At 39.9% G+C, this 15,512-nt stretch overlaps 2 long non-coding RNA genes across 2 annotated transcripts in view; one reads left to right on the top strand and one right to left on the bottom strand.

The window, feature by feature from the left end:
* Positions 1–7,674: 7,674 nt before the first annotated feature.
* LOC141518968 (uncharacterized) lies at positions 7,675–15,102 on the top strand. Its single transcript, XR_012477324.1, has 3 exons — positions 7,675–7,730; positions 10,617–10,769; positions 14,047–15,102. It is a non-coding gene; the product is annotated as an uncharacterized LOC141518968 (long non-coding RNA).
* LOC141518969 (uncharacterized) overlaps positions 14,376–15,512 on the bottom strand; it is a 205,366-nt gene continuing 204,229 nt past the window's right edge. The window contains exon 3 of the long non-coding RNA XR_012477325.1: positions 14,376–14,573. This is a non-coding gene — a long non-coding RNA (uncharacterized LOC141518969). The remainder of the gene's footprint in view (positions 14,574–15,512) is intronic.

Below are 15,512 nucleotides of genomic sequence, written 5' to 3'. Positions count from 1 at the left end.
GAAAGTTAAAATTTGTGCAGGATCGACACAGCTTCTGATCCAAATCTCTTTTCCTTCAAATCCCCAACATTATGGTCATCTTAGTTCTCTCCTAAAAGAATAGTGGGTAGTTAAGAGAACTGGGCTTAGAGTCAGAAAAGGTCAGATTTGAACATAAAGATGGCAAATCACTTAAATCTTGTTTGCCTCAATTTCATCTGTAAAATCAGCTGAAGAAATTGACAAGTCCACCAGTCTCTTTGACAAGAAAACCCCAAATGGAGTCATGGAGAGTTGGAGATGACTGAAATGACACAATATTTTCCTCAGATAAGTGAGGTTATCAGATAAGAGCTACTCCATACCACATTTTAAAATCTATATTGTATTCATTCCTTCCATGTTCTTAGGGAATTAAGCAGACCTCCTCCTTCCCAAAACTTACTTTTCAATTGATGCCTTTGGCCCCATTATTTTCCATATCCATCAGATCTTTCACTTTTATTTCTCTCCAGTCTCTCCATTGACTGACTGTCCTAGTTTCAGAATAATTCAGTTTCTTACTCTGCACAAGTCATTGAACTAGGAGATGGGGATAGATAGATAGCAATGATACAGCCCACACCCTCAAGGAACTTCCATTCTATTAGGGAACATACCAAAGGATACCATAAAGATTCAGGCTGAAAGACAACTGAAGGACTTGTGGAGAATGCCTCCCATTCTCAGAGAAAGAGATGATGGTGTCTGGATATAGACTGAAGTATACTTTTTTAACTTTATTTTTCTTGAGGTTTTTTTAGAGGGAGGGGTCTATGTTTTTTTTTCACAGAATGACTACTATAGAAATGCTTTGCATGACAACACATTTTTTTTAGGGTTTTTTCCCCTAAGGCAAATGGGGTTAAGTGACTTGTCCAAGGCTTCACAACTAGATAATTGAGTGTCTGAGGCCGGATTTGAATTCAGGTACTCCTGACTCCAGGGCTGGTGCTCTATCCACTGCACCACCTGGTCACCCCTGTGACAACACATTTTTAACCTATATCAAATTGCTTGCTTTCTCAATGTGGGGGAAGAGGGAGGAAGGGAGAATTTGGAACTCAAAGTTTTAAAAATGAATATGAGAATTTTTATATGTAACTGGAAAAACTAAAATATCAAGTAATTTTTAATACAAAATTAAAAATTAAAAAAATATGACTGGAATGAAATGGAGCTTCTTCAAAAAATTTGAAAAGTTGAACTGACATTTCATTTGACTTGCTTAAGAAAAGTCTAACCTTAAAGGCCACATAATTCAACTGAAGATGCCAGGGAGCAGGAGGCAGAAACAAAGGAACAGTTATATCTGAGCATTGGTAGGAAGGGGGAGTCCAGCATGGTGTAGCCCTTCTGGGTCCAAGCTTCAAAGAAATTTGTTCAGCTCTGGGCCATGGCAGAAAAATAGATCTATTATAGGGTAGAAAACTTAAAACTTTTCTCATGGAATATTCAGTTAGCAGACAATCTCAGAGGGAGAAGCTTTCAGAAGAGGGAAAGAACAGGAGTAAGTAAGAAGATACCAGGCAAGATGAGGAGAAATAGATAAATCATGACCTGTTGATAAAAAAGGAAGATTAAGCCAGAAAAGTCAAAAGTTTGTCCAGAGCTGCTCATAAACAAATCAAAAAGTACAAGATATTTGGAGGAGTTATCTGTTGTTTAGCTCTCAATCTTTTCCTCAAGTATACTATGAAATTGTTATCAAAAGTTTTCTTAAAATCTAGGTAAACTATATCCACAATATTCCCTTCATGTAATAATTAATAATCCTGTCAAAAACTGAAATAGATAACTATGGATGTGATTTCCCCCATTGGCTAAAACAAATTCTACAATGGAAAGCTCACTCTCTTTCAAGGAAAAAAAAATCACCAGAATAGGATCAAAATCATAACACTTCTGGTGAGTGCTCCATAGACTGAAACATGAAATTAGAAGCAAGACAAAAGACTATATTAACTGCTGTATTTTTTTTTTTAGAGAGATTGGCAGAAAAGTGTTAGGTAGTGTATTTCCTCCATACCAAGTATATTTTATCTCTGGGTTGGCATTATGGTGTCTCTCAAGAACCCTATGAATTCTTCCAGTAATTCTGCGAGAAAAATGCTTAATAGCCAATGATTTGGGAGGGTTCAGATTTTTCCCTTTTTCTTCTGTCCTCACTTCAAGACCTCAGGCTCTGAAGGTTGAACTAAGCTTCTCCTCTAACCAGCCCCCACCCAGTTGGAGCAGTTTTTGTACTCTACTCAGATTTGGAGATAAACTTTTTGAATAGAGTGCTGAAGGCTTTACTTCAGAAATAAATGAGCCTCAGTGAAATATTCATTCTCTCATTAAAGGTTAACCAATTATAGTTGACTGTCACCTTTAGGACCACTCCTTTTTGAAAGGACATTTAAACTGTGAGCTTTATCCTCATGAATGTCTTGGGTCTAAGACCTTCCCATCTATCTATTATTATCATTATCATTATTATTAAAATGATTAAATTACTCAGAAATTATGTCATGCAACCCACATCTGTGGGCCCAAAGCATTTCCCAGTGGGGTCAGTCTTCTATTCATTATTCCATTGATCCTCATCCAAACACTTCCCATCCATTCCTACTCACTATTGCCCCAGAGTTCTCCTTCTTTCTGTGGCTAACCATCTTTAGAAAGTCATCAGGGGTGGCTAGTGGATAAAGCACCGGCCCTGGAGTCAGGAGGACCTGGGTTCAAATCCGGTCTCAGACACTTAATAATTACCTAGCTGTGTGGCCTTGGGCAAGCCACTGAACCCCATTTGCCCTGCAAAAACCTAAAAAAAAAAGTCATCATTCCTTTTCCTCTCATCTTCTTAACTTTACAGACCAGCTTCTGACCTCATTCAGTTGAAGCTGTTCTCTCCAAAGTGACTAATGATCTAATTCTCAAATCCAGTATCCTTTTCTCAGTCCTTATCCTTCTTAGCTTCTCTGTACAGGCTTTGTTATCATTTGAACTTCTCTTTCATGTTCTCTTCTCTCTAGGATTTTTGTGAAATGGCTCTCAATTAGTTCTCTTTAATATACACTTTAAGAAATGTCAGACCACATATGGCAGAAACTCATGGGTTCACATTCAATCCTCTTTGGTGTTCTTTTTTAAAATATGAATGCTTGTGTTTGTCTTTATTGTTTGTCTTAATGAGAATCAAATTCATAACACAAAATGAAAGACAAACCAGTGTCCAGAGATAGAGCCTGGAGGTCCCTCCCAAGCCCATGGTTCTATGACTCTGGTGTTCCATGGCTCTTATGACTCCAGGATTCCATGCTTTCAGGATTCCAATAGAAAGCAAAGGAGTAGCTTACCAGCCCAGAGGAGAAGCAGAATGTGACGTGGGCGGCAAGGCTCATCTGCTTAGACAGAGCAGATTTCTGCCCCAGAATGAATTCCAACATCATGGAGGCAAAGCCGAGGACCAAAGAAAAGATGAAGACATTCCTGAACCCTTGCCATAGAGAGAAGCTAAAAATGACTGCAGATCCTTATAAATGTCAAGATTTCATGCCAGGCTTACTTCAAAGGAAGCCAAGGTTGATGGGGGTAAGTCAGATGCCAGCCCTTGATATTACAGAGGAGGCCAGTCCACACTCCTTTTGGTCTTTTAAGTCTGGGTGACTCCAGACTGGGGAATGCAACCTGCAGAAAGCAAAACCACAAAGAAGGGACCACAAAGAACAGTTTAAAAACTTTCCTCATAGACTATCCATGAGACATTCAAACCCTAATCTTCAGTTTTCTAACCTTAATTTCATTTTCTATAAGACAGTTAACTGATTTTTTAAAAAGGCATTTTGTTGACATACAAAATGATTAAAAACAAAAGTTCGTGGTTTAAAAAAGAAGAAAAAAGAAAAAAAAACACTTTTCCTGAGTTCAAGGACTACTTCCTGCATGGGGACAGACATTAAGAACAGCTGATGGAATGAGTAGAGACACACACTTAAATCCTGTCCCTTTCTGGGGCAGAATACAAACAATGAACTAAGCTGGGTCTGGGGACTCAGAAACAGAACTCTCTCCCCTCAAGGAATTTAATATTGAAAGGGGAAGATAAGGTCCATCCCCAATTATTTGCAGAATACAAGTTCTCTGGGGAGGGAAGAAAAAGGGGATCAGTCAAGACCTCAGAAAGAAGGCTAAATTGAAGCTGAGTTTAAAGGAAGCTGGAAATTCCAAGGGAGAGACATGGAGTGGGAGATGATTTAATACAGAGAGAGTGCCAATACAAAGGAAGAGAAATAGAAGCTAGAATGGTCTATGTGGGGAAGTACTTAAGCAGGTCAGTGTGTCTGGATCATACAACATGGAGGGGAAATAGGTCTAGCAAGACTATCAAGGAAGGAAGGGACCACGTTAAAGAATATTTCAATTCAAAAAATTCATATTTGAGCCATAAGTAATCGGGGTTCACACACTTTTATTAGGTAGGGGATGATACTTTACAAAGATCCCTTTAACAGCTAAGTATAGGGAAATAAGATGGAGAAAAGGGGGGAGTTAAGGTAAGAGGACTCAAAAGGAAGGCACTGAAATTGTCTGGGTAAACTATGAGAAGGTGGCCATATAAGAGGGGAAAGAAGAGAGAACCTATGAGATGCCAAGGGAAGGAGAGATGGCCAGATCTGGCCAGTGATGGGACCATAGGCAGTAATAAGGATGCTCTTCATAGGGGCAGCTAGGTGGCACAGTGGATAGAGCACCAGCCCTGGAGTCAGGAGTACCTGAGTTCAAATCTGGCCTCAGACCCTTAACAATTACCTAGCCCTGTGGCCTTGGGCAAGCCACTTAACCCCACTGCCTTGAAAAATCTAAATTAAAAAAAAAAAAAAAGGATGCTCTTCAGAACTGTCGAAGTATGGATTAGAAATGGGGGTGGAGGGGAGAATAATTCTATTTCCCCAGTGGAAATTAATCCATTCACAATGGTAGACCAACTCTAACCAGAGGAAGACAAACAAAGCATTCCATTGTTTCACTAGGAAGTTTGGCTTCTTAGAAAAGGTATTTTAAATGTTTAATACATAAGCATACTCTCACCAGTATTACCCAGAAAGAAAAATCAGATGGTCCGACCCTTCTATTAGGCTCCCTTTCTCTCCCCCACAATCTTCTCTGTTATTGCATGAAACACAACTCCTAGAAGTTTCTAGAACCTTAGTCTGGGAGGCAGGATCTAAAAGAAAAGGGAAGGTAGATCAGAGTGGAGAGAGGGATTATGAAAGGCAGCCATCAAATACTGTCATTTTTTAATTCATCAAGTCATCAACACAAACTCGGGTCCTCAATATTTTTCCTAGATTATTTTGGGGGTACATAAATTCTTATTTTTTAATATTTTATGTTTAATACTTTAATATTTTATGTTTAACACTTTTCATTTTCAATTAAGTTTCAAATTCTCTCTCTTTGCCTCTCCCCCATCCACTGAGAAGGCAAGCAATGTTATCAAATTGCAGAATATAAAACACATTTCCAATTGATAGGCATACCTTCAATTTTCAACATTTTGCCAAAGCAGAAAGAACTGCTATGAAATTTTTGTACATATAGGCCCTTTTCTTTTCCTTTGATCTCTTTTGGGTACAAGTATTGGTAGTAGTGGTACTTTGAGGTCAAAAAGTTGGCACCATTTATAATACTTTTTTCCCAGAATGGTAGGACCAGTTCACTAGTCCACTAATTAGTGTCAATATATTTTACGCAAATCTTCTATCATTTGTCATTTCTGATAAACATGATAGATACTTTAGAAATGTTTTAATTTGCATTTCTCTTATAGCGATTTAGAGCATTTTTGGTATGACTAAAGATAACTTTGATTATTTCTTTTGAAAACTTCCTGTACCTTTTATCCATTAACTCTTATTTTTTTTATAAATTTGACACAGTTTTATACTCAATATATTTTTGAGAAATGAGGCCTTTATTAGAGAAACTCACTATGTCCAGAACTGAATATAGCACCTTGCACAGAGTTTATTGACTTTCAGTGAACAGAACTGTCATTGCAAGGGGGAATTCTCTTTGTCCTGTGCCCTTAGTAGCAGCCTTATTCATCAGAGGGTAAGGGATTCCCATGTAAAATCAGGGTAAGAGCTTGATTGAAAAAAGAATAGAAGATTGATGGGTAACAGCACCTTGTTTCTCAGGGCATTTCCCCACCCTCCACTTATGAAAGAATCATTGAGTTCTCTTCCTGAGCTCCCAAATCTGGATCAGGATTCATTTGTTTAAAAAAGAATCTACTTTTGCACCCATTTCCAAATTTTTCATCTTTTTTTTTTACACAGGTTCTCCAGATTCTGATAGGTCTGCTCATCACTTCATTTGGAGCCTTTTTATTTTCAAATACCAACAAAATTGGCCTTCCAAAGTCAAGTATTCATCGTTTCTTTATCACAAGGTATCCATTCTGGACAGGAGCATGTGTGAGTATAGTGAACAAAATAATTTGGGAATCTGGATGGAAAGCTTTTTTGAAATTCTCATTAGGGTCCAGGAACCTATCCATGTAAGTGAGATGTTGGGCTTGACCAATTTTGTAAAGGATTGTGAAAGGATGAGGAAACCCATCTGTCTCATCCCACGCTAGGCACTGATGGGACAGAGCCAGGGATTAGTGGGTGGTACCTCACTTGTATCTTTTGGCCAGTCACCTGTCCAGTTTTCTAGTAATTTCAGAATCTAACATTAACAGTAGAAACCTCTCCTGGATCAAAGTATATGGGAAACAGTCTTCTTCTTCTCCTTGGAAAACTGAGTAAATAATCAAAACGATTTGGAAAATGTGACCCTTGAAAGCCAACATTGAAAAGAACAAGACTGATGGCTAGTAGAATTCCACATTTAACTTGCTCCTCAGGGCTTTCTTTCCAATTTCCCTTTTCCATGTGTTCTCTTCTAAAGGCACCACCCTGATCCCACCCCTGCTTTGCACAAAGTCCTTCTCTCTCTTCCTATGTCTCTGTCTTTTTCCTCTGCCTCTGTCTGTCTGTCTCTATCTCTGTCTCTCAGTCTCTGTCTCTGTCTGCCCTCTATTTTGAGCTATTCATATACATAACCATTCTGTCTCTCTGTCTGTCCATCTGTCTTTCTCTGTCTATCTTTACCTCTCTCTTTGACCTTCCCAATGCCTACTTAAGAAGGTAATCCCTGCTGATCCTGGGATTCCAAACCCTTCACCCTCTGGTCCCCTCATACACAACCATTATTTATATACTCTACCTTTTAAAACCAAGTGGACCACTACTCTCCATTGTGTTCCCATTGATACCTAGCTCTTCCGTGTTTCGGGAGTTTGATTCCCTGCCCCTCTCTGTACCAGGTCTGGAGAGTCCTCTCCCATCTTTGAGACCAGGTGAAAGTCATGAAAACTATTTCGATTGCCTCAAATGAAAGTGATCTGTCTCACCTGAAATTTCTCCTGGAACTCTGCCTGGATTTCTGTCTTTTGTTCCTATAATATTGTTACTCATATTCCACTTCTGGAACCCACTAGAGTATCTCTCTGCTGCTTTGTGTTACTCTGATGTCCTGAGCTTTTGGTGATGGTATCAATCAAATGATGTGGGGCATCTGAAGCCACCTGGGATCCACTAACAAATTTACTCTCTTCTTCACAGTACACCATTACAGGAGTCTTTACCATTCTTAATGGTGTGAAATATGCAAGTCAGGTAAGAACCGGCACGGGATTCAAATTACATAGACGATTTTACCCATTTAAAGATGTACCCAACTCACTGAGAAAATGCTCATTTTCTATGCCACATCAACTCAAAAATCATGCCATTTTTATTTACTGATATCACTGTCTTTTCGGATTCCTGACAACATCTCATGGAACCACAAAATTTAAGAGTTGGAAGGGACCTCACTAGTCATCTTTGCCAGTCTATACCCCAGGGATTATCCAGTTATTAGATAAAGATATCCAAGGAAGAAAGCGTAAATCCAAAATCACTCGGTTAATAAATTATAGCATTTGTCTTCAGGAAATCCAGACTATGAAAAGAGATCCCAACTGCAATCTGATAAAAAAAAAAAAAGAAATGGGAAAGCATTGATTTCTTTGTGGTCTGGAGCCCAACTTTCACATCAGCATCCCCAGACTATTTTCTCCATCTCCAGGGATGCATGCTGTTAAGGCTGTTAGAGCTCAGAGGAGAAGAGATGTTAGCTGGGAACCACAGCATTGTAGCTGCCAATATAGCACATGTTTAATAAATGGTTATTCCATTTCATTCCAGAGTCATTTTAGACTTGTCTTCAGTTCAAGATTAAATTTTCCTAAGGGCAAGATGCAGGTCCCAGTATGGAGATGTAGGCTCATTCTATGAGGAAATTACAGAAAGGTGGGCCGAAAAATTAATCTTTCTCTGTTGCAATGAGACATCAATCACTGACAGAAAGCAAACTGCTTCAATGACTAATCTAGAGTCTGGTCTGCAGCACGTGGGACAGGTGACATGCTGCCTCAAGATCCTCTTCTCTAAATTAAGGAAACTGGATAAGGTCTAATGTAAGGTCCTTACTAACTTGAAGGACTGGGTGCCTCCCCCATGATTCGATTGTGATATTTTTGGTTCAGAGATCAAAGATGCACTTTATATGAGTTAAGCCATGAATGATTATTAGTGTCTGCTCCTTGCAAAGCACTGTCCTCGGTGTGGGGGATAGAAGGAAATATGGAAAAGAGTCCCCAGGTATTGACAGATTCACATTTTCTTAGAGAAGGGGTTCGGTGGAAGGGACTTCTCTCTCTTTATTCTATTTGGAGCTACTCACATACTCATATTCTCTCTCCATCTGTCTTTCTCCCTCTGACCCTATGTCTCTCTGTCTGTGTCTCTTTATCTGTCTCTCTCAGTCTGTCTCTCTGACTCTCTCTCCTCTCTTCCTTCCTCTCTTGTTCTCTTTCTCCTGCTCTCTCCATATCTACATCTCTGTCTCTATCTTCCTATGTCTCTGTCTGTCTCTCTGTCTTTCTCTCTGCCTCTCTGTCTCTCTCTTTGCCTCTGTCTGAGTCTCTATCTCTGTCTGTCTCTCTTTGTCTGCCCTCTCTTTTGAGCTCATTCTGTCTGTCTCTGTCTGTCCTGTCTTTCTCTGTGTGTGTGTGCCTGTCTGTCTATCTCTTAGCTTTCTCTATTCCTGTCTATCTTTCTGTCTGACTCTCATTCTCTCTGTATATATATATATGCTCTCTTCCTCTCTCTTCCTATCCATTTTCTCCAGCAACATCTCTTATCTCTTTCTCTGTCTCTCTGTATCAGTCTTTCTGTTTCCGACTCTCCTCTGTTTCTCCTCTATTTCAAGATATTCATACACGAAAGCTTTTTGTCTCTCTGTCTTTCTCTCCCTCTGTCCCACTGTCTGTCTGTCTCTCTCTCTCTCTCTCTCTCTCTCTCTCTCTCTCTCTCTCTCTCACACACACACACACACACACACACACACACACACACATACTTTCTCTCCTCTCTCTTCTCTCCCTCCCCTCTTATTCATCTATTTGGAGCTACTCACATAACCTTTCAGAATTCCTTATGCCCCTGGACTTTCTACCATATTTAAAGTTTAACGTGAATTTTCCACATCGACTCTAAATATTAGGCAGTGATATCCCTGACTCTCCAGGAACCAAACAGGAAGCCTCATTTTGAAAAATTCTTATAAAAAAAGACAACCCTAAGTTTTGAAATTAATGGAAAAGCAAAACAGATTGAGAGAAAGCTTTTAATCCTAACAAAGAGGTTTTCTCAGAATGAAAAATAAAGGCTGGATATGTTCTATAGCTATAGTCACTAGTGTCTAACCTTAGTGTCAATTGAATGTTTTCTTATTTCTCCACCTCCCATCTTCTTCCAATCTCACCGACTTTGTTTTTAAAGGTACTGTTATATTGTCCACTACCAATATGAATTCAAGTTTGACCTTGGACATTTACTAGCTGTATAATCCTGAACAGGTTACTTTACCACTGTTTGTCTCAGTTTCCTTTCCTGTAAAATGAGGATAATAATATTATCTCCCTTCCAGCATTGCACTGAGGTTAAAATATTTATAAAGCACATAGAGTCCTGATTGTTAATGTTAAAGTAGGTGCTGTAGAAATATTTATTCCTTTACCTTTTCCACTTCCCCCAGTAGGTTTGCTTCTATCTCTGCCAAATATCTGGGGAGCCAACTCGGGCCAATCTGACTTCACTTGTACTTCGTAAAGATGATTTCATTGAGCTTTGAGACAGTGAAACTAGATTTGATTAATTTGGCTCCAGCCCCCAAAATACAGAGAGCTGGCATCAACTGGGGCACAGTCACAATGAGGTTTCCTGGCTCCCTGCTCCTGCCATTATTCTCAGTCTAGGGATTCTGGGCTCCCCTACAGCCTTGTCCAATTAGGACATCCAGTATTTGCCACAAGCAACTGGTCTAAACTCATCTGGAGCCCTGGGGACTGAAGTCCTGAAGTGTGGGTCTTAGGCTACAATGCTCAGAACTCTCTCCCTTCTGGTCCCAAATGGGAAAGACCCAGTGGCTGGGCATCTGCTGTCATTCTCTTCCAGGACCGTATGAGTCTTTACATGGATATTCTCAGCGCCATGGTCTCTGCATCTGGGATTGGCATCCTCTTCTACAGCTTATCTGTCCATCAGTTACTCCAATGTGTTCGCCCTTCAGCAAGCAGCATATGTATCACAAGTGAAATTGTTCTTCATGTAAGTAATTGTAATCCCTTTATTGAAATCTCTTGGAGCAATCTGACTTGCCCCCTAGATGTTCCACCATTTTCAGTCTGACCCTGTGACCCCCCCCCCCCAATTTGATGTTTTCTTGGCAGAGATACTGGAGTGGTCTGCCATTTCCTGCCACAGTGTATTTTACTATAGGTGAAGAAACTGAGGCAAACATAGGGTTATGCGACTTGTCCGGAATCACACAGCTAATAACTGAATCCAGATTTTTACTCAGAAAGATGATTCCTGATTCCAGGACCAGAGTCACCCTAGATGAAATGGAGCTAAAGGAACCCCCCCCCAGCAATTTAGACTGTGAGTCCTGAGGAAGCTAGATGATAACCTGAATAGAACCTAGCTCACAGGGTTGTTAGGAGGTACAGTGAAACAACAGACAATTCTGAAAGCTGAAAGGACTATGTAACTGCTTATAATAGTGATTGTCAGCACTGTGATGATCAGCACTATCTGATCATCCCTGGGACCTGGCAAGTACCTTCCCATGGCTGGGGCTTCCTGTAGTTTCCTTACAGAATTCCATTAATCCTCCTGATAACCCCACATTGGACATACAGGAAAACAAGATGTAAAGATGGTAAATGGTCCCAAGGGAGGCAATGTGTGGGTTGGTTTCAGTCAGGTCTTCCTGGTTCCAAACCTCATACTATACTGATTCTATCACACTGCCTTTAAGATTTCTTCTAAGTCCTAAAATCATTCCAAAGTTTTACTCAATCAGAAATGCCTCTTTCAGGTGGCTAGGTGGCGCAGTGGATAGAGCACGTACCCTGGAGTCAGGAGGACCTGAGTTCAAACTGAACTGCAGACACTTCATAATTACCTAGCTTTGTGACCTTGGGCAAGCCACTTAAGCCCATTGACTTGCAAAAACCTAAAATAAATGCCTCTTTCCATTCTACTAGGCAGCTAGATAGTACAGTGGATAGAGCCCTGGCCTTGGAATTAGGAAGACAGGAGTCTGAATCCAATCTCACACACTTGACTCTTGCTAGCTGTGTGACTTTGGGCAAGACACTTAACCCTGAGTGCCTCACATCCTGGGCCATCTCCAGTCCTCAGATTCCTATATGGCCACTGGACCCAGATGACTCTGGAGGAGAAAGTGGGGCTGGTGACTTAGCATGGCCTCACCTCCCTGACATCATATCTTCTTCAAGAACAAAGGACAAACATCATCATCACCTACTCCCTAAAAGGGGATGAAGCTTTCTGGAGCTCCAAAGGAGTTCCACTGACTACACTTCATGATTTCTGCCCATGGATCTCAGTTCCTCAGACTTTTTTTGAATTAGGACAGAAACCAAGGCAATTGAGTATCTCCTGGGAGACTCTAGTTTTCTCCATTCTCATTGACTCACAATAAGACTGAAAAAAAAGTTCTTGCTTTTCCCCATCAAACAATGCATCTGTGCAGCAAAAAGTTTGTTATTCAATCAAATAACTGAATCTATTCAATTGTGTGGCTAGTCAAATCACTAACTCAGAGATTACTAGAGGGAAACCAAAGGGTCCTCAGTTTTCTGACTCAGTGTGGGAAACTACTATCCTGTCCTCTACGCTTCTGATACTTAAAAGAAACTTGATTTACACAGAAGTAAAGGTAAGACTTTAAAGGGTCAGAGTCATTCTCCTATGAGAACTATGTTTTCAAGGTTTGGAAGCTAGCTAGACGGCAATAATGTAAGTAATTGGACATTTTTCTGGAAATTCAGGTCTATAGGGATTGGTTCCAGGGACTCTTTGACTTAATAATTATATTCAAATAACCTGGAAAAGGATTTGACAAGGAAGTCAAATCACATCATAGAAAATTTTACAAGATTCAAAGAAGAATATCTCCTAAAAGGAGATAAGAAAATGTCCCTCCCTTTCTTATCTGCAAAGGGAAAAGACTAAGTGTGGGAAGATTATATATGTTTCACACTTGTTCGTCAAGTTTTGAGGGATGTCTTTATTAAGTCTCTTTTTTTATTCTTTATTATCATTTTGGGAGAAGAGGCAAGGGGAGGATCATACTTAGAAACAAAGAAGATTTCATTAAAAAATATACTTGATAAAATTTTAAGAATCTGTTTTTAAAAATCACGTTTAAAAAAAATCCACTGTAGCAGGGCTAGGTGGCCCAGTGGATAAAGCACCAGCCCTGGAGTCAGGAGTACCTGAGTTCAAATCAAGCCTCAGACACTTAATGATTACCTAGCCGTGTGACCTTGGGCAAGCCACTTAACCCCATTGCCTTGCAAAAAAAAAAACTTAAAAAAATCTGTCTCATGAATGTTTCATAACAAAGGGTTGGAGATTCAGATTCATTGCAACCCCTATTTGAGACAGCAAAAGGATTGCTGATGTCAGAGAGACAAAGTGGTTTTAGGAAGTCATTAATAGGATTGGAGATTCTAGAAAAAGGAAAGGTACTTGGACTGCTCAGCCTATAGACCTTGGCTGGAGAATTGTGCTCCAGCTTAGCATCACATTATGAGACAGTCACTAACAAACTGGAGGTAGTTACGACATTGAAGGACCAAGACAAAGAGAAAACCAGAACCATGCAATATAAAAAAAAAAGGTTGAAGAAATTGGTGGTGCTTATACTGGACAGGAGAAAATTAGGGGCAGCCATGAGTGCTTGCTTCAGATGACCTAAAGGGTTCTCATCTGGAAGAGATTAGAGTCACTAGGATTCAATGGTTAGATTCAGGCCTAATTACAATATTAAATTGACATAGGGACAGCTAAGGGTAGAGTGGAAGCCTTAAGTTCAAATCCTGCTTGTGTCAACCTTTTTTTTTTTAAGTTTTTGCAAGGCAATGGGGTTAAGTGGCTTGCCCAAGGCCACACGGCTAGGTAATCATTAAGTGCCTGAGGCCAGATTTGAACTCAGGTCCTCCTGACTTCAGGGCCGGTGCTCTATCCACTGTGCCACCTAGCCACCCCATGTCTTAACTTCTTAAGAGACTTAAACAAATCACTTATCCTCTCTCATCCTCTTTTCTCATTCATAGCGCTTTGTAAACCTTACAAATGCTACATGAATGTTAGTCATTATTTACTGCTGCTGCTTTTGTTGTAATGATAATATGATATGGCACCAGTAATGTGTCCATATCCTATGCCTGCAGAAGCAGGTGAAGTATGTTGTCCTTGCTCTGCTTCATGACTTTCCCAACACCAATCAGGTACCCACTGCCTCAAGTCCTCTAAAAGGTGGACATCTCTACTCTGTTCACCTCTCTTGCAGGGTGTCCTGTGCATCTTGCTGATCCTCACAGTCATCCAATTCTCCATCGCCGCACTAGTCTTAGTCTTAAAGTGTAAAAGAACAAGTGAAAGCCCTGCAGATGAGGCCTGCTCAACATCTTTGAGAGAACCAAGACAGGTTGTGACATCTTGGAAGGTGACTGGGCTGGCATCTTCTTTAAGATGCACTCAGGGAGTGGATCAAAGTACAGGAATCCTTTGAGAAGAAGATGGAGTGGGAGGTAGGGAGTATCAGTAAGGAAATGGAGGGAGATTTTTTCCCACCTTCTGGGGATCCTTGCTTCTTCCAATTTCTAGAAAGGTCTCTTCTCCTTTTGTGTTTCTTTCACCATACCCAGAGCCCACATACCAAACTGCTACTAAAACTAAAATGGTTTTTAGGCCTGAGCTTTGCATTCACTGCCTTTGTGACCATGGGCAATCATTCAACTTGCCTGAGTCTGTATCCTCTCTGCAATTTCAGTGGTGGAGAATAGCTGAATTTTCTTTACATGTAGACAAAGCTTCCTATAAAACAAAAAAGATGAGATGAGTACCCAATAATTATTGCAACCTGGATCTTTCAGGGAAAGGAAAATCTAACACTTCCCATGAGATCTTAAATTTTTTATGATTACTACCCAAGGATTCAATTATTCTGTACATATAGTATCACCAAACTCCCAAAAGATAAAAAGAAAAGAAGTTTTAAAGGGAAATGAGAATACTTTGACAAGACCTTTGCCCAAGAAATTCATCCCTTAATGGTCCCCTGTATTCTTAGCTGGACCAGTTTCTGGATATCTTGGCTTCACAGGGCCTTTACTGTACCTTTTTCAGCATGGCATAACTGCTAGAGGTAGTATATCACTGGTATATCCTTTGAAAAGCTGGGTCATTTGTGTGTCTGGGAAGGATTTATAAGTCTAGAAGAGTACTACCCACATTCCATATTGAGGGCAGCCCACATCCAGAGTCATCCTTGAATTCAATTTCCTTTTAAAACATTCAATAGCATGGCTATAAAATATGGCATCCCATCCAAGGGTGCTATGGAAAGGAATAAAAATAAAGAATATGAGCTATTTGGTTTTAGTTTATTTATTGTTCTGCTTAAAAATACATATTAAACCAAAGAAAAGAACAAATTAGGTCTCATTCAGTAATATAGCCTTAAATTTCATTTTGGTGGTGGATTTTCATTTGCCTCAGTGAGGAGACAGTCACTTCTTCCTTTGGGTGACTCTAAAACAATTAGAGTTTAACCTGTTTGAGAGAGCAGAGAGGGATGTTTTTACTTTGCTAGATTTAATTTTTTGTTTTGTTTTGCTAGTAGAGAAATTAATGAGGGTCTTTCCCTAAATACTCTACTGAGCAAAGGATTTACCTGTTAAGGCAGGAAATGGGGTGAAATATGATCACAATGGAAGCAGAAATGCCCCAATAAGAGGGGGAAGAAAGGATGAT

Source organism: Macrotis lagotis, chromosome 3 (assembly GCF_037893015.1).
Source record: "Macrotis lagotis isolate mMagLag1 chromosome 3, bilby.v1.9.chrom.fasta, whole genome shotgun sequence".
Taxonomy (NCBI): Eukaryota; Metazoa; Chordata; class Mammalia; order Peramelemorphia; family Peramelidae; genus Macrotis; species Macrotis lagotis.
Note: the sequence above shows the minus strand (reverse complement) of the source record. Positions and strands in the feature narration are given on the sequence as shown.